Genomic DNA, 22,243 nt, shown 5'->3' with positions numbered 1-22,243 from the left:
ATTAGCAAATCTAAATTTTCATCACATTTCTTGGTTTCTTTGTTACACGTTTTGTAGATTTTTTTAATTATCATTGTGTTATATGTGAGCACTGTGTAACCATGCAAACTTCCAGAATTAGCGCACATGTACTTTTGAGTACATCCTTTTTGAGTGCATGCGTGCATGTGTGTCTTCGTGCACACTTTCTAATGGTTCCGAGACATCGAGCACACTTTGTTTTCCTTCTTGTCTTTTATTTAATATATATAGAACTACTCATAATTTTAAATTTGAACTTCTATAAAAGTTCAATTTTGGTAGACATATGAAGAAACACTATCCATCACACAACCTATATTTTTTGAACTTTCTAGATTCTTTTACTTTTTCTGGTACAAAACTTTTTTCTCTCTTTTCATTGTTTTGTCAACTCCACCGAACCACACCCTTAAATAAATTTTGGATGGGATGTGCACGCCATCCCCTAACTACGTATATGAATGACTCAACAGTAGTTGTTGAACTTCTGGAATGTACGAAACAATTATGGTGTTATATTATTTATTTTTATCTATTAAGTATTGCAGCTCAGTCGACCACATAATTAGTAAAGTGGACCTTTTTAATATCTTTTCTATATTTATACATTATACTTCTGTAGTTCTCCTAGTGGGATTTTTTATGAAGTTCTAGTGGAGTCAGAGTTCAAAAATATAGTCTTTATAGTTGATCGTGACCACTAGGTAAAAAAACATTACTTCTTTGAAACACACGTTCTTTTTATCACTGAATAGTAAGACATGTTGTATCCTATCCTCTCACACACCACACGTCGCTTATCCACACCGTCTAGACACACTCACCTTTATCTTCTTCCCTGTACACCTAAATTAACATCAACCAAAGCCAGCAGCCACTCGGTGACATGCATGGGAAGGTGACAGGGAACACAACAGACACCGTGTGCAGCAGCAATGAGAGACGTCGGGCGAAGGCCAATGACAGCAGTCATGGAAGGTCTACCGGAGATACGCGAGCAGGTCACGCGCGAGGGATGACGAGCATACAACATATTGAATGCTGGAGGAGCTGCATTGGATCCTAGTCATCAGCACTCAATCCAGATCAAAATTTTCAGTCAGTTTAGATAAACAATGTTGATGCTTTAAAGATGAACAAGAACATGGTCAGCTGCTGCTTCTTTAAGAACAAGAACGAAGGCCACGATACCTATTGCAGGAGACACCATGATGCTCAGGCTGCAGGAAAGAGGCGCTGCAGTGGGAGGTGACCCTCGGGTGATTGGAGGTAGCAGGGGAAACATGGTGGGGGTGCAGCAAGTGGTCTCGCGGCAGTGCTTGGCTGGCATACGGGGAGGTCGGGGTGGGTGTTCTGCAGGTGACGCGTAGAGCCGAGGCAACGCAAGCAGAGGAGAGGAGCCCCAACACCAGAGCTCATGGCAGTTCGAGGACTGTTGGAACACCGAGCTTGGTCAATGTGGCGTTGAGGAGCGGTGGCTGACATGCATCTGGAGGACGGCAACAGCCAAGCCCAACGCCGCGGCGCTCCGGCGCTGCACCACTCGCCTGACGCGGCAAACAAGGAGGCAGAGGGGAGGAAGGAGGTAAGGTCCGAGGGACACCACGTAGCGCGTTGTGGCCTCAAGTGGTGGCGGCACGAGGGGATCCTTGGCGCGGTGGCGGCGCGTGGGATCTAGGGCCCAACGGCGGTGCACGAGATCGAGGGCCCTGCGGTGATGTATGGGGATCCATGCCACGGCGATAGCATGTGGGGATCCAGGGCCTGGCGGCACGCGGGGATGCGGGAGATCTGCTGCGCCGGTGAGAGGGCAAGGAGAAGGAAGGCGGAGAGGCTAGGCGCACGACGGCGGAGGTCCGGTGGTCTCCGGCGATGGGTTCGCGGGGGGTTGGGGATCGGGGAAGGTGGTGGGTGGAGCTGTTCCTGGTGGTGGGGTGTTTCTTTTCTTTTTGTTTCCACCCATTCGGGAGTTTCGGGAACAGCCGATCGCCCCTATATAGAAGTTGTGATCCAAATAGTTATTCTAATCCCAGGATTAGAATAGTGTTATCCTATATATTCAAATGAAGAACAACACCGAAAAGAGTGAAGCCAATGCAAAGTTGAAGAATTTGAAAAGCTGAGGAATTTCATAAACGAAGAAAAACTCAAATTGAAGATTTCCAACTTTGGGTGGTGGCGTAACCCACCGTATAAGAAAGCTGGTTTCAGACACCGCGTACAATTGTCGTAGGGCTCTGAGAATTAATTTCTTCACACTTAGAGGGTTAGTCTTCATTGATTGAAGAAAAATGTTACTTCGTGTGTTGCGCATCTAAGTCATCAAGTCGGGATAAGTGTTAGGATGTGTGTCCATTTCAGAGAACATTCGAAGATTCTAGGATATTTATCTCACACCACAACTTGCTAAATCTCTTCTCATCCAAGGGCTTAGTGAAGATATCGGCCAGCTGATCTTCAGTGCTAACGTGGTCGATGGAGATGTCGCCCTTCAACACATGATCACGAAGAAAATGATGACGAATCTGGATGTGCTTGGTCTTCGAGTGCTGAACTGGGTTATGAGCAATCTTGATAGCACTCTCATTGTCGCAGTAGAGAGGCACATTCTTCACGTTGACGCCATAGTCCTTGAGAGTTTGCTTCATCAATAGTAGTTGAGCACAGCATGATCCAGCAGCAATGTACTCAGCTTCTGCAATGGAAAGTGATACACAATTCTGTTTCTTCGAGGACCAACAGACCAAAAATCGTCCGAGGAAATGACATGTGCCTGACGTTGACTTGCAGTCCACGCGATCGCCAACATAGTCAAAGTCTGAATATCCAATGAGATCAAACTAAGAGCCCTTGAGATACCATAATCCAAGTGTTGGTGTGTGAGCTAAGTATCGAAGAATATGCTTCACAGCCTTATGGTGTGATTCCTTCGGTGTAGCTTGAAATCGGGCACACATGCAAACATTAAGCATAATATTCGGCCTAGATGCACATAGGTACAATAAAGAGCCAATCATGGAGTGGTATACCTTTTGATCGAAGTCTATACCATTTTCATCAGTGCATAGATGGCCATTTGTGGGCATTGGAATTTTGACCCCTTTGCAATCTTGCATGCCAAATTTCCTCAATACATCCTTGAGGTATTTCTGCTAAGAAATGAATATCCCATTGCACCGTTGACAAATTTGAAGACCTAAAAAGAATTTCAATTCTCCCATCATAGACATTTGATATTCTTCACTCATCATATAGGAAAATTCATCACTGTATCGTTGGTCAGTACAGCCAAAAATGATATCATCAACATATATTTGGCACACAAACAATTCATCATCATAAGACTTAGTGAAAAGAGTTGGGTCGAGTGAACCGGGTTTGAAGCCTTTCTTCATGAGGAATTCCTTCAAAGTATCATACCACGCCCGAGGGGCTTTCTTGAGGCCATACAAGGCCTTGTTGAGTCTGAAGACTTTGTCAGGATTCTTTGGATCTTCAAAACCTGGGGGTTGAGCAACATATACTTCTTCCTCAAGCTTACCATTTAGGAATGCACTTTTCACATCCATTTGTTGTAAGATAATATCATGATGGTTAGCATAAGCAAGTAATATGCGAATAGCCTCCAGTCTAGCAACAGGTGCAAAAGTTTCATCGAAGTCAATTCCTTCAACCTGTGTGTAGTCTTGAGCTACAAGCCGTGCCTTATTCCTCACCACAAGGCCATTTTCATCTTGCTTGTTGCGGTAGATCCACTTTGTGCCAATAATGTTGTGCTTACGAGGATCTGGACATTTGACCAGTTCCCAGACGTTGTTGAGCTCGAACTGATGTAATTCTTCTTGCATAGCTTGAATCCACTTAGGCTCCAGAAATGCTTCATCTACCTTAGTGGGCTCTGTGATAGAGACAAAAGCAAAGTGCCCACAGAAGTTAGACAAATGTGAAGCTTTTGAGTGAGTGAGAGGACCTGGTGCTTCAATGTCATCGATGATCTTCTCAATTTGCACTTCGTTTGCAATACGAGGATGAGCGGGTTGTCTTCGAGTAATTTGATCCGCATTCTCTTCAGGAGCATTTTCCTCAGCACCATTTTCTTCAGGTGCGCCAGCTCGACATTCATCACGTTCTGGAATGAATTCTTCAGCAGATTCGTCGGTGGGAATGGCATCCTCTGTAGCTTTGAACTTGATTGATTCCTCAGGTGCTGGTCCATCTATCACAGAAGGTAGGTGCTCTCTTTGCGAGCCATTAGTTTCATCGAACCGCACATCTACAGTTTCAACAACCTTGTGAAGAACGTTGTTGAAGACTTTGTAGGTGTGCGAGTCCTTTCCGTAACCAAGCATAAAACCATCATGTGCTTTCAGTGCAAATTTAGAATTGTGATGAGGATCTCTAATCCAACATTTAGCACCGAAGACTTTGAAGTAACTCACGTTGGGTTTCTTGTCAGTGAGGAGTTCATAGGCAGTCTTCTTCAAGAATTTGTGAAGATATACTCTGTTGATGATGTGGCATGCAGTATCAATAGCCTCAATCTAGAAACGACAAGGTGTCTTGTATTCATCAAGCATAGTGCAAGCCATCTCAGCAAGAGTTCTATTCTTGTGCTCCACGACGCCATTCTATTGAGGAGTATAAGGAGCAGATAACTCATGAGTAATACCAAGTCATCAAGATAGTCATCAAGATCGGAATTCTTGAACTCAGTCCCATTGTCACTTCTGATGTGCTTGATCTTCACACCAAAGTTGGTTGAAGCCCTCGAGGAAAATCGTTTGAAGACTTCCTGCACCTCATGTTTGTAAGTGACAATGTGCACCCATGTGTAACGAGAATAATCATCAACAATAACAAAGCCATATAGAGATGCATCATTTGTAATAGCAGAATAATGATTAGGACCAAAGAGATCCATGTGAAGCAATTCAAATGGTCGAGTGGTAGTCATGATAGTCTTCGCTAGATGCTTGGCCTTGGTCATCTTTCCAGCTTCACAGGCTCCGCATAAGTGATCCTTGAGGAATTTGACATTATCAATGCCAATGACATGCTTCTTCTTCGCAAGCATGTGCAAATTCCTCATGCTAGCATGACCAAGTCGTCGATGCCACAACCAGCCTTCTGAAGCTTTTGCAAGTAGACATATGGCCGGTTGTGGTCCTGTAGAGAAATCAACAATGTACAAGTTTCCTCTCCTAAAGCCTTCAAAAACTTTGGAATTGTCAGCTTCGATGATCACAACACAAAGATATTTTCCAAAGACAACAACCATATCAAGATCACAAAGCATTGAGACAGACATGAGGTTGTATCCTAAGGACTCGACAAGCATAACTTTGTCCATGTGTCGATCCTTTGAGATCGCAACCCTACCTAGACCCAATACCTGACTTTTGCCTTTGTCAGCGAGGATGATATGCTTCAGATGTGATGGTGATAAAGGAACATCCATCAATAGATTCTTGACACCAGTCATGTGATTTGTACATCCACTATCGAGGACCCACTCATTGGCTTTGGGTTGATCATCCTGCAGATGAATTAGTGAAACTTACGAACTCATATACTTCATCAGTGAAGAATATGACATAAATATCATCAAATCAATTTCATCAAGCAATAGAGCAGTTAAACAGTATGAGGACGTGTGAAATGAAAGTTCATTTCATCATGATTAGCCTGCGTCCTTTGAGGCACTATTCAGGTCTCCAACAAATTCTTCAGACGTTTTGAGCACGCCTGGAGACCTAACCCTGCATAAGAGATTAGTTCTTTTTCTTCACCACCCACATCTGAAGGGGTGGCAAAGAATTCATCACTCTGCGAGCACCATATGAGAAAGGTGGCATAGAAGCTAGTCTGCTTCGTTTCACATAAGAGGGGTTAGGGTAAGCATATGAATAAGCAGAGAAATTCTTCGAGGACTTATGAACATAATGATTTGAAGAATAATGCTCATATTCATAACCCTTCGCTCTACCCTACAAAACAGAGGGGTTAGCACGATGATGATCATATGAGGATTTTGATCCTTTTGAGGAATTTGATCCACGTGAAGAATTTGGTCCGAATGAGGACTTGGATCCATATGAAGAATTTGGTTCATATGAAGAATTCGATCTGGAGTTCCTATTCTTCACAGGTGGTGTCATCAGGACATTCACCTGAAGACTTTCAAGGTAACTTTTGGGAACCCAGATTTTCTTCATAGGAGAACCGTTCTACAGTTAGTGCCAACATATCTAGCAAATACTTCACCATTCTGATTTTTGAACAGTTTATAGTTGGAGTCAAATGACTCATCAGAAGAATGAGGAGATTCACATGTAAAGCCAGATAAGTTGGATGGATCAACCGGAGCCCCCTTTGCAGCAACCCATGAGGTTTTGGGGTACTGCTCAGGCTTCAAATATGTTCCATCAGCATTGAGTTTCCTCTCAAAGGCAATACCCTCTTTCCTAGGGTTTCTGTTGAGGATCTGCTTTTTGAGCACATCACAAAGAGTCTGATGCCCTTCGAGGCTTTTGTACATGCCTGTCATGTACAATTCCTTCAGCCCTGCATCATCAGTGATACTAGCAATGTCCTCAGATGAGGAATTAGTGATAGCAGAGACAAATGAAGAAGTTGTAGCATTAGAAGCATTTGAACATTCAGGTGAAGAATTAGAAGTTTCACGTTCAATGCACTTCAGACATGGAGGAATAAATTCTTCCTGAGTAGCACTGATTCGTTGATCAAGTAATGAATCGCGCTCCTTCTGAAGATCTTCATAATCCACTCTTAGATTTTCAAGATCTTGCTTTCTTTGAAGAGATTCAGAAGAAAGCTTCTCGTGATTAGATAAGAGTGTGTTATGATGACCTTGAAGGGCGTCAAACTTGGACTGAAGTCTCTGAAGACTCTTAGCCAAAGCTTTTGACTGATCCATTTCTTCACCCAACATATCATCGCTCTTATTTCGCATGTATTGAACTTTTTCCAAATCTCTTTGTTGTTTAGTGGCAAGGGAAGCAAGTTTGACATAGCTGGGGCCAAATTCATCACCTGATTCATCATCACTAGATTCGGAAAGGTAGCATTCAGTTACCTTGGCACCCTCTGCCATAAAGCACGGTGAAGAGGATGACGATTCAGGTGCGAAAGTCATCTCCTTGAGAGAATCCTTGTAATCCTCAAACCAAGTATCATGACAAGTACGATGACCTTCGTAGACCTCAGAGAGCCGGTCCCAGATTAGCTTCACGTGCTTGAGATGCATGACGTTCCTGAACTGATTTTTGGACAAACAGGAGCAGATGACATCCTTCGCTGTGAGGTTGAGTAGAGTGAACTTGCGAATGTCATCAGCCTCCGCCATGTTGCATAGATCGGTAAGACCAATCTCAGTGACGGTCCACAGTTCGCTGTCCATAGCCATGAGTCGCTTCTTCATCATGGCCGTCCACCAAGGATACTCATGACCGTCAAACATGGGGTAGGATACGTTCCTCAATCCTGCAGTCGACATAACTAAAACTCCAGGCGGTTAAACCAAAATCACACAGAACAAGGGAGTACCTTGCTCTGATACCAATTGAAAGTGCGTTATATCGACTAGAGGGGGGGTGAATAGGTGATTTTTATGAATTCTTCACTGAGGAATTTGCTGGTGAGGAAATTCCTAAATGAAGAACTACTAGAAGCGGAATAAGTACTCAAATGTAAACATAACAGAACACAAGCATGGTCATCATAATGGAATGAAGACAAGCACAGAGTGCAGAAAGCGTAAACACAGGATAACACAGATAGAAGACGGATAGACTGAAGAAACTGAACTGAGGAAATTGAGAAAGTCTTCAGTCAAAGTCTTCAAACAGATATGAACAGGCACACAAGAACAGAAATGAGGAAATGAAATAGTTGAGGAAATAGAACCAATAAGCTTTGTGAAGACAATGATTTGGTAGACCAGTTCCAACTGTTGTCTTAGTTGTACATCTGGTTAGAGCGGCTGAGTATTTAAACTCGAGGACACCCAGTCCCAGACACACAGTCCACATCGTATTCTCCTTGAGCTAAGGTCACACAGACCTCGCCCAATCACTCGTGGTAAGTCTTCAGGTGACTTCCAAACCTTCACAGACTAGGTCACTCAGCGATCCACAACTCCTCTTGGATGCTCTAGACTATGACGCCTAACCGTCTGGAAGAAGCACAGTCTGCAAAGGTAACAAACGTCGGATCCATGCAGGATCAATATCTTCAGTGTTGCTCAATCACTTTGGGTTTGTAGGTGTTGGGTTTGGGTTTTCCTTACTTGATGATTTTCGCTCAAAGTCCTCGGAGGATGGGATGCTCTCAAATGACAAGTGCCAGTTTCTCTCAGAGCAGCCAACCAGCTAGTGGTTGTAGGGGGCGGCTATTTATAGCCTAGGGAGCAGCCTGACATGATAAGACATAAATGCCCTTCAATGATATGCCCGTTAGGTGGGTAGATATTTTGGGACAGCTGGCGCATAGCACAGCAACGGTCGGAATTTTTGACTCTCAAATGCTTCAGGGCTATCATGTTCCTCACTGTGTAGGCAATTCACACTGGCGAATTCCTAACTCCTCAGTCAGAACAAATTCCTCACAGACCAGAAGAACTTCGTCTCTATCACTGAAGAATATGACTGAACTGTATGAGATTTCCAATGGCTTCACTCGAAGGGATTGGTAGGTGTAGGATTTTGAGTTGAGCATCACATGGAAATTTTTCCTTAGTATTTCCTCGACCCCCTTTAATAGTACGGTGTTTCCTATGACTCAAGAAAGAGAAAATGAAACTATAAAAACAAAAGTCTTCACGCTTCATGTTCCTCGAATGATTGCCAAGTCTTCAAGGTTACACCAATTTCTTCACTTTCAAAGTCTTCAGAAAGTCTTCAGTCGAAGAACTTCATTTTTAGGGGTCTACTTTCTCTATAAATATCAAACTCCTCATAGTCTTATAGACCTGTGTACACTCACAAATGCATCAGTCCCTTAACCTATAAGTCTTCAATACACCAAAATCACTAAGGGGCACTAGATGCACTTACAAAAGTACAAAAATATATAATAAACAATGGGTAATGTAACAAAGATTTGATGCAAATATGAGATTAACTAAGTGGAAAATACATCATTCATTTTCCTAATTTAGAAAAAAGTTTGTCTTCGACGTCTAGGCTGCATGTGGCACCGTACCTTTTATCCAAATGTAGCAATATACGGTATATGTTCATAAATTTAGGCCATGCCGACCGTGGTAGAGTGAGATTGAACATACCGAGCGCTCCCTGAAGTCATCTGGAATGGTGAGATAGAACTTTGTTTCTGACTGACTGCAACCACACTTGCCCAATTGGTGCTCGCACTGTGGACACTTAAATGAAAAGCCTCGAATTAGCTAGAAGAAAAATGAATCCACGGTGATTCCGTCGGTTGATTAACAATGATGGACGGAGTGTGATAAGAGATGAGTGAATATTGCACTAAATTACTTACCTTCTCCATGAGAAAAATCCCCGACCCAATCCCGCAGAAAACCCCAATTGACCAGAGTCCAGATAGTCGGTGCAATTAGGTGCAGATAGGCTGTGGCAAGCGGTAGAGGCAAAATCCCGTGCCGTTCGGAGCGTGACTTGCGCCCGCCGACAACAGCTATCGAGTTTTCGGTGGCCGCTGCAATAGAAGTTGATGAGGTGCAGAGTTGCGGAAGAGTGCATGCACTACTAGGAAAAGGGCTATAGATGATATGGACACTAATGGCGCACCAGACATGTGGTGCGCCACTACTATATACTAATGGCGCACCATGTGTTGGTGTGCCATTAGTGTCCACATACAAATGGCGCACCACATCCATGGTGTGCCATTAGTAACAATTTTTTTTATTTTTTTCAAAACTAGTAATGGCGCACCACATCCACGGCGCGCCACTAGTAAATTTTTTTCAAAATTTTTTAAATTTTTTCTCAAAACTAGTAATGGCGCACCAGGGGATAGTGCGCCATTACTAGTTAAACTAGTAATTGCGCACCACATCCACGGTGCGCCACTAGTAATTTTTTTCAATTTTTTTTAATTTTTTTCAAAACTAGTAATGGCGCACCGTGTGTGTGGTGTGCCATTACTAGTTCCATTACTAGTTGAACTAGTAATGGCGCACCACTCCCACGGTGCACCAGGGGATTGATAGAGGCAAAGGTGTCCCGTCTTTCGATGAGATGATGGATTTCGCTTTGGTGGAAGTCGACTTTGACGATCCGACTACGAACGTGCGAGGACGTCGCGCCTTAGCAATCGCTAAACCAACTCCGAGAGGTTATTGACCACACCGGAGCACGATCAACCTGACCACGAGGGTCTGTTTCCTGCGAGCAAACGAAGAACAAGCAAGAAACTAAGATTGCAATCTGGATATTGCGAATATAAGATGAAAGCTTTATTGATCAAGGTGGGGTTCTGTGACGCCTTTGTCTGGTCGTTGAACACAAACGAAGTACGCGAATTTGTGAATCTTTTCCAACATATTGAAGCTCAATTACAATTGCTTCAAATTTTGTGCCACCATCCTAACCAAGCTCCACCATAAGATTTTACTTGTGTAGGTGTGAGAACCGACAAGAATTGGTACCAATAGTGCTATTTCATTGTCCGCATTTGAGTGAACTTGATTCATCGTCAACATCGGTCAAGGTACAGTTGGTATAAGTTCTTCTCCTTCTACCACTCACATTTTTGCTTGGAATGATGGGTAGGCCAAGTACTTCTACCAACCCACTCTTCATCGAGCAAGACGACGACATGTCATCATTCATCACCAAGATCCACCTATTTGGTGCACAACGAGCGTTGCATCAAGAGCAACAATCTATGACCGACCGCATCGACAACCTCGCCACCGACTTGCGACTCTCCGAGCAACTTACCAAGGACTACTTTGACAACAAGATCGATGCCCACAAGCAAGAGAACGATGCAAAGATGGACGAGATCCATGCCTTGTTGGTGAACCGTCCTCCTTCTACTTCTTCATACTCAAGACGAAGCCGCTCAAGTCGACACTCCAACGACACATTCTCCGGCTCAAGTACACCGACATCGAACACTCTTCGACGAGCCGTGCGTCAAGACCGTCATGCATCTCACAATCCTCTACACGACAAGCATTCACAAGAGCAAGTCGACGAGCAAGTACTTCGTCCTCCACCACACCAAGTTGCGTTTGATCAAGCTCAAGAACGACAATGTCAACGTCGCCAAGAGGAAGAACGAGCGCGTCTACATCAAGAGGAACAAGACACCGAGGCTCAATGTCTTAAACAACAACAACGTGAAGCACAAGCTCTTGAGGCGCAACGTGCCCTTCAAGAATCAAGTCAAGCAATCGACAACCGCAACCGAGACTGGCGCAATCAGAGGAAGCACTTCGAGAAGAAATCCAAGAGCGGAACTATCAACCGCGAGGCAACATCAAGTTCCTCAAGATCCTCCACAAGCTCGACAAGTTCCTCCTCAACCTCAAGTCCAACAAGAGCACATTGATCACGGACTTCCTCCACGCCAAGAGCAACATGAGGATGACTAGCCTCCACGTCAAAGGCATCATCATCACCATCGCCAACAACACAATGAAGGGCAACGTTATGGCAAGCTCAAATTCACAATGCCCAAGTTCAATGGAAGCAATGACCCCAAAGAGTACCTATCATGGGCATTGAAGGTCGACAAAATCTTTCGTTTGCACAACTATGAGGAAGAGAAGAGGATCCCTATGGCATCCCTTGAGTTCTAAGACTATGTGCTCATATGGTGAGAACAAGTCCTTGAGCGCCGAGAAGCAAGAGGTGAACCACAAATCACCACTTGGGCTCAAATGAAGGATGTCATGCGATCACATTTTGTGCCCACTTACTACAACCTCGACCTCTTCAAGAAGCTCCAACTCCTCAAGCAAGGAACAAAGAGTGTTGAAGAATACTACAAGGAAATGGAGATAGCCATGATTCGAGCCAATGTCACGGAAGATGATGAGGGCACGTTTCTTGAATGGACTCAATCATCCCATCAAGAAGATTGCCGACTCCCAACCCCACTCCAACCTCATTGAGCTCGTCCATCAAGCTACCAAGGCGGAATGTCAAGTGCAAGATGACTTCAAGTACGCCAAGTACTCATCCAAGAACTACGGCTTCTCTAACAACCAAGCTTCAATGACTCATCCAAATTCTACCTCAACCAAGCCATCTACATCCAACGACGACAAGTCAAGTTACAAGAAAACTTCGACAAGCTCAAGTCATCTTCCTCCTACTACAAGCAACTTCAAGTCGCGTGCTTCATCATCTACTCCGACCGAAGAGACCGTCAAGACAAGCTCCTTCAAGTGTTTCACTTGCGGCGGCCGAGGCCAGAAGTCCTATGAATACACAAACAAGCACACCACGATCCTCAATGATGATGGAACCTATGACTCCATGGGTGAAGAGGAGATGGAAGCCCTTGAGCAAGTGGCCATGCACCGGTGCGTGAACGAGGATGAAGATGTTCAATTCTTTTGTGATGAGGATTCGAGCCCTGCTCTCGTTGTCTCCAAAGTTTTGACTCTTCAACATCAACAAGAAGAAGACCAATGATGCCACATCTTTCACACAAAGGTCGGCATCAATGGAAGGTCCGTCAAGGTCATCATCGATGGAGGTAGTTGTCACAACTTGGCAAGTGAAGAACTATGTTCCAAGCTTCAATTGGTCAAGATGAAGCACCCGCACCCATACAAAGTCCAATGGCTAAGTGACTCCGGCACTATACGAGTTGAGCATACGGTCCAAGTCTCCTTCAAAACTGGTGCATATGAGGATACTTTGGAGTGTGATGTCGTCCCGATGTTCGTTTGCCACTCCTTCTTGGTCGACCATGGCAATTCAACCGCGGCGTCATCCACAATGGGCGTACCAATCACTATAGCTTCAAGATGAAAGGGAGGGAGTATGTGCTACAACCTATGTCTCCTAGTCAAGTGATTGCCGACAAGCAAGCCACCCATCATGGAGAGAAGAGTGAGAAAGTGATCCACCAAAAAGTGAGTGAGAGCCACAAGCCAAACTTGAGCGCCTCTTCACCTAGAGAGAAAAACCTAGTCCTATTTTCCACCAAAAGTGAGATGAGGGAAGTGTGTGAGAACCCATCGAGTGTTATGCACTTTGTCCTTGTGTGCAAGGATGGGGAACCAAAAACTAACACCTCTCACGATCTACCTTTAGTGTTTCAATCTCTTCTGCAGGAATTCCAAGATGTTTTCCCCGATGAGCTACCTCCGGGTCTACCTCCTCTACGAGGCATTGAGCATCGAATCGACCTCATTCTCGTAGTGCCCCTACCAAACAAAGCTCCATACCGTGTCAACACCGAAGAAACTAAGGAGATCCAACGGCAAGTACAACAACTAATCGACAACGGTCATGTACGTGAAAGCTTAAGCCCTTCTGCCATTCCCGTTATACTTGTGCCCAAGCAAGATGGTAGTTTTCGCATGTGCTCGGATTGTAGACCTATCAATGCTATTACCGTTCTCTATAGGCATCCCATTCCTCGCCTAGATGATATGCTTGACGAACTTAGCGGTGCCACCATTTTCTCAAAAATTGATCTTAAAAGTGGCTATTACCAAATCCGCATACAAGAAGGTGACGAATGGAAAACTGCCTTCAAAACCAAATTTGGCTTGTACGAGTGGTTAGTTATGCATATGGGTTTATCGGAAGCTCCCAGAACTTTCATGCGTCTTATGCATTTTGTGCGTCGACCTTATATTGGAGTGTTTGTTGTGGTTTAGTTTGATGATATTCTTGTGTTTAGCAAATCCATGAAAGAGCATCTAAAGCATGTTAGGGCTGTTCTGCAAACGCTTCACAAGGAACGTCTTTATGCCAACATGGAAAAGTGCACGTTTGGTGTTGACAAACTTGTTTTCTTGGGTTTCTCGTTTCTTCCAAGGGTGTCCATGTTGATGAATCTAAAACTGAAGCAATTAAAACTTGGCCCCAACCCACCAACTTGCAACAAGTGCGTAGCTTTCTTGGTCTTGCAAGTTTTTATCGTCGCTTTGTGAAGAATATTAGTAGTATTGTCGCTCCTTTGCATGCCTTGAGTAAGAAGAATACTCCTTTTGTTTGGGGATCTTTGCAATCCATCGCTTTTGATGAGCTCAAGTCTTTGCTTACTCATGCTACGACTCTTGCTTTGCCCGATTTTGACAACACTTTTGCGGTTCATTGTGATGCAAGTGGTACCAGAATTGGCGGAGTTTTGATGCACGAAAAACGAGCCATTGCATATTTTAGTGAAAAACTCTCCGATGCTCAACTTAACTATCCCATATATGACAAAGAATTGTATGCTTTAGTGCATGTGCTACATGTTTGGGAACATTATCTTAGACCTCATGAGTTTGTCATCCATACCGATCATGAAACGCTTAAGTACTTAAAAGGTCAAACTAAGTTGAACAAGAGTCATGCCAAATGGAGTGAATTTATTGAATCTTTCACCTGTGTGATTATGACGCCCCGAGACCGACGCTCTAGAAGACTTCCAGCTATTCTGGGTTTTGCCGTGTGATTTATTTTTGTTTGTTGCATTTCATTAGGTCATCTCTTGCATTGCATCATGTCATCATGTCATCATATCATTAATTTATAACTATTTTAAATAAATTGTATGGATTTTTCGATCCATTTAAATCGAGGGAAGCGTGACTTCTCTTTATAACATATCACCCCAATATTAGGGAGTTATTATAAATATTCCATTAACTTTGGAATCACCATAACACACCTGTAGTTTAAGTTCCATGCATTTTCTATCTCTATTCCTTGCCTCAAACTTTACCAACAATTCTTTCTCCATTTATTGTGGCTACTCCAAAATTCTCAACATTTTTGGGCCTTCCAAACCTCCACTTCCTATTCACCCATTTGAATTAAATTCAAATGTTTTTGAATCTAAACCTTGCATCCATGCCCACTCCTATTTTCTTGGATTAAACTCATTTTTCTGAGTCTGAGAAAATTAACCCCGTGACAATTCTTTCTCTAACCTTCTCTTTTCTTTGTACTCTTTCTTTCTATTTTCTGTAAATCAAGAAGAGAAAAGCCCAGGCCGGCCTAATCCTCAGCCCACCTAACCCCTTCCTATCTAACCCTAGCCCGACCCTCATCTCTCCTCTCGATCCCCATCTCCCTCCTGACCGCCGCCACCCGCACACATCGAGCCAGGGAGAGGAGCTCCCTACGCCCGATCTCCAGCGCCACCACCTCTCATCTCTCCCGATCCCCTCGCTACTCATCTGACTCTGCAAGCCACTCATCACCGCCGCCCCGGCGAGCGCCAGCCTCCGCAACAACCCTCTGTCGACTGCGCCCCTGCCCTTCCTCTGCCTCGCCTCCTCATGGACGCTGCTGCTGCAACCATCGCTCGCCTCCACCACACGCGTGCCTCGCGCCGGGCCTCCTCTCTCCAGTGCCGCCCTCCATCTTCCTCCATCTTCCCCAGCGCCCTATGCCTCTTTCCGCTTCCTTGTTCGTCTCCCAGCACGCACACGCTTGCAGCTATGGCGCTCACGCCCGACCGCAGCAGCATCTGGAGGTCGCCGCCGTCCGCCTTGTCTTCTCCTCCCTGGATCCTTCTCCCATGGCCACACACATCACACGCAATGCCTCAGTCGCGGATGCACCTTGGTGCATCGTTGCCGGCAACCTCCTACTTCGTTCCACCTCTCCTATGACGCGCGCGTTGCCACTTGCCTCTGGCCGCCATGGAGACCCTCAAGTCCTACCCAGAGCCCAAGTGTGAAGACTCCGTGGATGTGCATCTCACTTGTGCCACTTTGGATCGCCAAGACCGTCAAGAATCGAGACTGCTCGGGACCATGTCGTCTCGCCGGAAGGTCAAGACCGTTTCAGGATTCACCAAGTACCACTACGACCCATGTACAACTACCTCCGCCAAGACCGGACCGACAAGTACCCCGACAACGTGTGTACCACTACCGTCGACCTCGAAGACCCCGTGGACATCAAGTTCCTCGCCATGACCCCGAACATCTACCATCTATGAAACGTGAACCACTACTTCCACTACCGTCACCGTGTACCCCTACTTCACTCGACGAGCTCGAACCACCCCGAAAAGCATGCTTCGAAGGTATAACCGCCAAGACGACGCCCGTGAACGAATGCATGTGTGTTGTATGAGATGCTCGTGTTTGCACCGTGTTCGAGTTGATCCTTGCATGTTCCTCCTCGTTTGCCATTTCATCGACACGTGGGAACCCGGTATCCGGGATCACCCCACCATCTTTTGCATTTTCTGCACATGCACACTTTCTTTTGCACCGACATCTCGATGAGTTGTCGGATCATGAGAATGTTGCCGTGGCACCATTTTCGTTGTCGTTGTTATGGCACCCCTTCCGTTCCACCACGGTGACAAATGCTTCATAACATGCTCATGTAGACATTTTCATAAAAATTGCATATGTCATCCGCATCATGATAACAACATTTAAATGCTTAAAATTTGTTGTTGCTTTAAATTGCTAAATGACATATGGGGATTTTTCGGAATTGTTGTTTGTTGTTTTGGCCTCATTTAAACTTGTCTAGATAGGTAGTTTTATTATGTTTCACCTCTTGCCATGTTTAATAACATTTAATATTGTTAGGTACATAAACGGGAGAGAACTAAGTAATTGATGTGGTGTTTCGTCAATATGCAACTCGTTGCATATTGAGCTCCACTTAATGTGTAGTATTGTTTGTTGCACTTTTCCATGCCATGCCTCTCTAAACTGGACATGCATCATACTTTGTTGTGCATCATGCCATGATTATGTGATGGTTGTTTACCATGTTGTTTGCTTCTTTCCGGTTTGCTTCTCTCGTTAGCTTCGGTTTCGTTCTGGAGTTGTGAGGATTCGTACGTCCGTTTTTCTTCTTCATGGACTCGTTCTTCTTCCTTGCGGGATCTCAGGCAAGATGACCAGTACCCTCGATATCACTTCTATCTTTGCTTGACAGTTGCTTTGTTCTATCGCTATGCTGCGCTACCTATGACTTGTTTACCATGCCTCCCATATTGCCATGTCAGCCTCTCACCTTTTCACCCTTCCTAGCAAACCGTTGTTTGGCTATGTTACCGCTTTGCTCAGCCCCTCTTATAGCGTTGTTAGTTGCAGGTGAAGTTGAAGATTGCTCCATGATGGACAGGATTATGTTGGGATATCACAATATCTCTTATTTAATTAATGCACCTATATACTTGGTAAAGAGTGGAAGGCTCGGCCTCATGCCTGCTGTTTTGTTCCACTCTTGCCACCCTAGTTTCCGTCATACCGGTGTTATGTTCCTTGATTTTGCGTTCCTTACGCGGTTGGGTGATTTATGGGACCCCTTGACAGTTTGCTTTGAATAAAACTCCTCCAGCAAGGCCCAACCTTGGTTTTACCATTTGCCTCACCACCACCTATACCTTTCCCTTGGGTCGGCCAACCCGAGGGTCATCTTTATTTTAGCCCCCCGGGGCCAGTGCTTCTCTAAGTGCTGGTCCGAACCGAGCCGCCTGCGGGGCCACTTCGGGGAAACTCGAAGTCTGGTTTTACTCATAGCCTGTCTCATCCGGTGTTGCCCTGAGAACGAGATATGTGCAGCTCCTATCGGGATTGTCGGCACACCAGGAGGCTTTGCTGGTCTTGTTTTACCATTGTCAAAATGTCTTGTAAACCGGGATTCCGAGACTGATCGGGTCTTCCTGGGAGAAGGAATATCCTTCGTTGACCGTGAGAGCTTGTGATGGGCTAAGTTGGGAGACCCCTGCAAGGTATAAACTTTCGAGAGCCGTGCCCACGGTTATGTGGCAGATGGGAATTTTTTAATATCCGGTTGTAGAGAACTTGACACCAGATTCGAATTAAAATGCATCAACCGCGTGTGTAGCCATGATGGTCTCTTCTCGGTGGAGTCCGGGAAGTGAACACGGTCTTGGTGTTATGATTGTGCGTAAGCAGTTTCAGGATCACTTCTTGATCATTGCTAGCTTCACAACCGTTCTGTTGCTTCTCTTCTCGCTCTTACTTGCGTATGTTAGCCACCATATTTGCTTAGTGCTTGCTGCAACTCCACTTCATTACCACTTCCTACCCATAAGCTTAAATAGTCTTGATCTCGCGGGTTTTGAGATTGCTGAGTCCTCGTGACTCACCAGATACTATCACAACAGTTGCAGGTGCCGATGATACCAGTGCAGGTGATGCTACCGAGCTCATATGGGAGCTCAATGATGATCTTGGTTGTTGCTATGTTTCGTTTCATGTTGATCAGTAGTGGAGCCCAGTTGGGACGATCGGGGATCTAGTAGTTGGGTTATCTTCTTTTCTTTTGGCTTCCCGTAGTCGGACTATGTGTGTGCTCTGAATGATGTATGAATTATATGTTCATTGTGTGAAGTGGCGATTGTAAGCCAACTCTTTATCCCATTCTTGTTCATTACATGGGATTGTGTGAAGATGACCCTTCTTGCGACAAAACCACCATGCGGTTATGCCTCTAAGTCGTGCATCGACACGTGAGAGATATAGCCGCATCGTGGGTGTTTAAGTGATCAAGTACATTAAGGGTAAGGAAAATGTAGTTGCGGATGCACTTTCACGCATATGCACGCTTGTCACTAAACTTGAGTTGAATGTTATTGGCTTTGAGCACATAAAAGACTTGTATGCTAATGATCCATCTTTTGCTATTCCTTATGCTAAGTGTTTGACACATACATCTTGGGAACAATATTACAACAAAGATTCTTATCTTATGAGAGCTAACAAACTTTGCATTCCCGAGTCTTCTCTTCATTTGCTCCTTTTTTAAGAGGCTCATGGAGGCGGACTCATGGGACATTTTGGAGGCGACAGGACATTCGCCACGCCCTCCAAGAACTACTTTTGGCCCAAGATGTTCCGTGACGTCTCACGTTTCACCAACCGATGCTCTACATGTCGCAAAGCTAAGTCTAAAGCTCAATCACATGGTCTTTACATGCCTCTTCCTATTCCTTATCAACCTTGGGAAGACATCAGCATGGATTTTGTACTTGGTTTGCATAGAACTCAAAATGGAAAGGATTCCGTGTTTGTCATTGTGGACCAATTTTCTAAGATGGCACATTTCATTCCTTGCAACAAGATAGATGATGCTTCACACATTGCAAATCTCTTTTGTAGGGAAATCTTGCGCCTCCATGGAGTACCAAAGACAATTGTCTCCGACCGCGACGTCAAGTTCTTGAGTTACTTTTGGAAGACACTATGCGCCAAGCTCGGAAGCAAGCTCTTGTTCTCATCCGCATACCATCCTCAAACCGACGGCCAAATGGAGGTGACGAACCGTATGCTCTGCACTCTACTTCACGTGTTGATCAAGAAGAACATCAAGGAGTGGGAGGAGTGTCTACCCATCGCCGAGTACGCCTACAACCATGCAAGACAATCAATGACTGGCAAGTCCCCCTTCAAGGTCGTCTATGGCTTTAACCCGTTGTCCCCATTGGACATTCTACCTCTTCCACTACAAGAGAGCACCAACATGGATGCAAGTGCACGCACAAGCTACATCAAGAAGATGCATGAGGATACAAGGCACACCATCGAGCGACAAGTACAACGACTCGTGACCAAGCTCAACATCAACAAGCAACCCATGATATTCAACATTAGAGATCTCGTGTGGCTACACCTTCACAACGACCGCTTCCCCAACAAACGCATGTACAAACTTCTACCTCAGGCCGATGGACCCTTCAAGGTGCTAGCACGCTAGAACAACAACGCTTACAAGATCTATCTCCCATGCCACAAGTACAACATGAGCGACATCTTCAACGTCACTGATCTCTCCCCGTACCATGTTGATGAGGATTTTGATCCGAGGTCGGATCTTTCCCAAGGGGGGGGGAGATAATGCGGAGCATCCTTTGGTCATCCCCATGGACCTTCCATCGTATCACCAAGCACCAAGAGGACCCATGACTAGAGCAAGAGCTAGAGCTCTCGAGACCGAGGTGACTTCTCTCCTTAGTGATATCTCATATGATCCTCTCAAGACATTGCTCCTACCTAAGTCTGGAATGTTGTGCATAATTAGGTACTAAGAGGACCCTCCCGAGGATGCACATGAAGATGGTTAAGACCCCAAGTCCACGGAAGAAGAGAACCAATGGAAGAAGGCGAGAACAGGCTCCAGGCACCGGACATCCCACCATGGACCCGGACATCCGGCCCCTGGAGATCTATATGGACAGGAGTATGCAGCAGAAGCTACAGGGCCCGGACATCCGGCGTCCAGCCCGGACATCCGGCCCTCCTCACAGGAAATTCGGCCTCCACCCCGGACATCCGGAGGCGCCATCCAGGGAGCACAGAAGGCTGCCCAGACAGCCAGGAGATCCGGTCATCACCCCGGACATCCGGCGCCTCCCGAAGCCGCGGACATCCGGCCCCTCCGCCCGGACATCCAGCGCCCCCATCCAGAGAGCAGCTCGGTCGTCTCCACTAGCCCGGACATCCGACCCGTCGTGAGCGCCCGGACATCTGGCCCGACGCCTGGACATCCGGCCTTCCTTGTCTGCGAACAAGGTAAGGGACGTGGCCCGTGTACCCCCTTCGCCCCTAGACTATATATACTCCATCTCTACCTATGTTTTAGGGTTAGCATTGTGATAGCTCATTTGAGATGGAGCATTCCTCATCCATACCGGATCTACTCCTCGTGAGGGACCAGCACCTCTTCAGAGAAGATCCATCCGGATTCAAGGCCTCCATCCGGAGAAGACAATCAAGACCTCCTCACGGAGAAGAATGGTTACTCTTGTATCGTCCCTTGTTGACTTTGGATCTCGTGTTACTTTGTGCCTCGATGATCTAGCACTTGTGTGATCTATTTCATGTCGGTTGAGTGTTCCTCTTGTTTTTCCCCATGATTTCCCTGGTGTTCTTCTGTGCGTTCTTCGTGTTCCTCGTAGGGATTCTCTCCAAACGTGGAAGATCGGCCCCTAGGGTTCCGCCCTACATCAGTTTTCAAAAATAGAAAAATGAAATACATGCTTGAAAAACATGACGCCTCAGCTGGTGCCATGGTATGGCCTCACCATGCCCTGGTAAAAATTTGAGAAGGTTTGGCTTATGTCTCCATGCACGCAATTCATAAATCAAACCATCACCAAGGAAGTTTCATGGTTTCGAGAGGGAAATCACGAAGATTGAAGGGGAATCCGAATTTCCTTCGTACTTTGTCCTGGAGTTTTTTTCTGTGATGAACATACACCCTACAAATCACCGTGTTTAAATTTGGCACTTTTCCGGGCTCATTTACTATATTTAGGCGATTATGTGCATTTTCTAGGCATTAATGCACATAATTCAAATTTAAACAATCGATGAATGAAAAGGTGCACAAGAACAGTGAAAACCATGCCCGTGCTATTTAGCAAATTCTCATACCTTTTTACAAGGAATGGGCAGAGATTTGAAGGGTATGTGTGGAAAGAGTCCACCACAAACGCGTCGTTTATTGGTTTTTAAACTATAGAAAAATGAAATACATGCTTGAAAAACATGACGCCGGGCATGGTGCCATGGTATGGCCTCACCATGCCCTGGTAAAAATTTGAGAAGGTTTGGGTTATGTCGTCATGCATGCCCTTCATAAATCGAACCATCACTGAGGAAGTTTCATGGTTTCGAGAGGGAAATCATCAAGATTGAAGGGGAATCCAAATTTCCTTCGTCCTTGAGTTTTTTTTCTATGATGAACATACACCGTGCAAATCACCGTGTTCAAGTTTGGCACTTTTCTAGGCTCATTTACCATATTTAGGCGATTATGTGCATTTTCTAGGCATTTAGCGCAGATAAATCCAATCCAGCTACAGCTGCACGGGTGTGATCAGAGAGACGTGGATTGACGTTTTCTTGTGGTACATCCTATGGTGCGCACACGCAATCCGCATGGCTGGGGTTCCAGCCAATCATAACGCAACACACAATAGGATCAGTGCACACTGTTTTCGGAGGCGACGGAGATGAACCGTGTGTGATAATGAATGACCAATATTGTAAGGGAAGCCAAATTTCCTTTGTCGTTTGTCCTTGAGCTCT

This window comes from Triticum aestivum, chromosome 4B (genome assembly GCF_018294505.1).
Source record: "Triticum aestivum cultivar Chinese Spring chromosome 4B, IWGSC CS RefSeq v2.1, whole genome shotgun sequence".
NCBI classification, from domain to species: Eukaryota; Viridiplantae; Streptophyta; class Magnoliopsida; order Poales; family Poaceae; genus Triticum; species Triticum aestivum.
The sequence above is the reverse complement of the archived record's forward strand: the minus strand, read 5'-3'. Positions refer to the sequence as shown.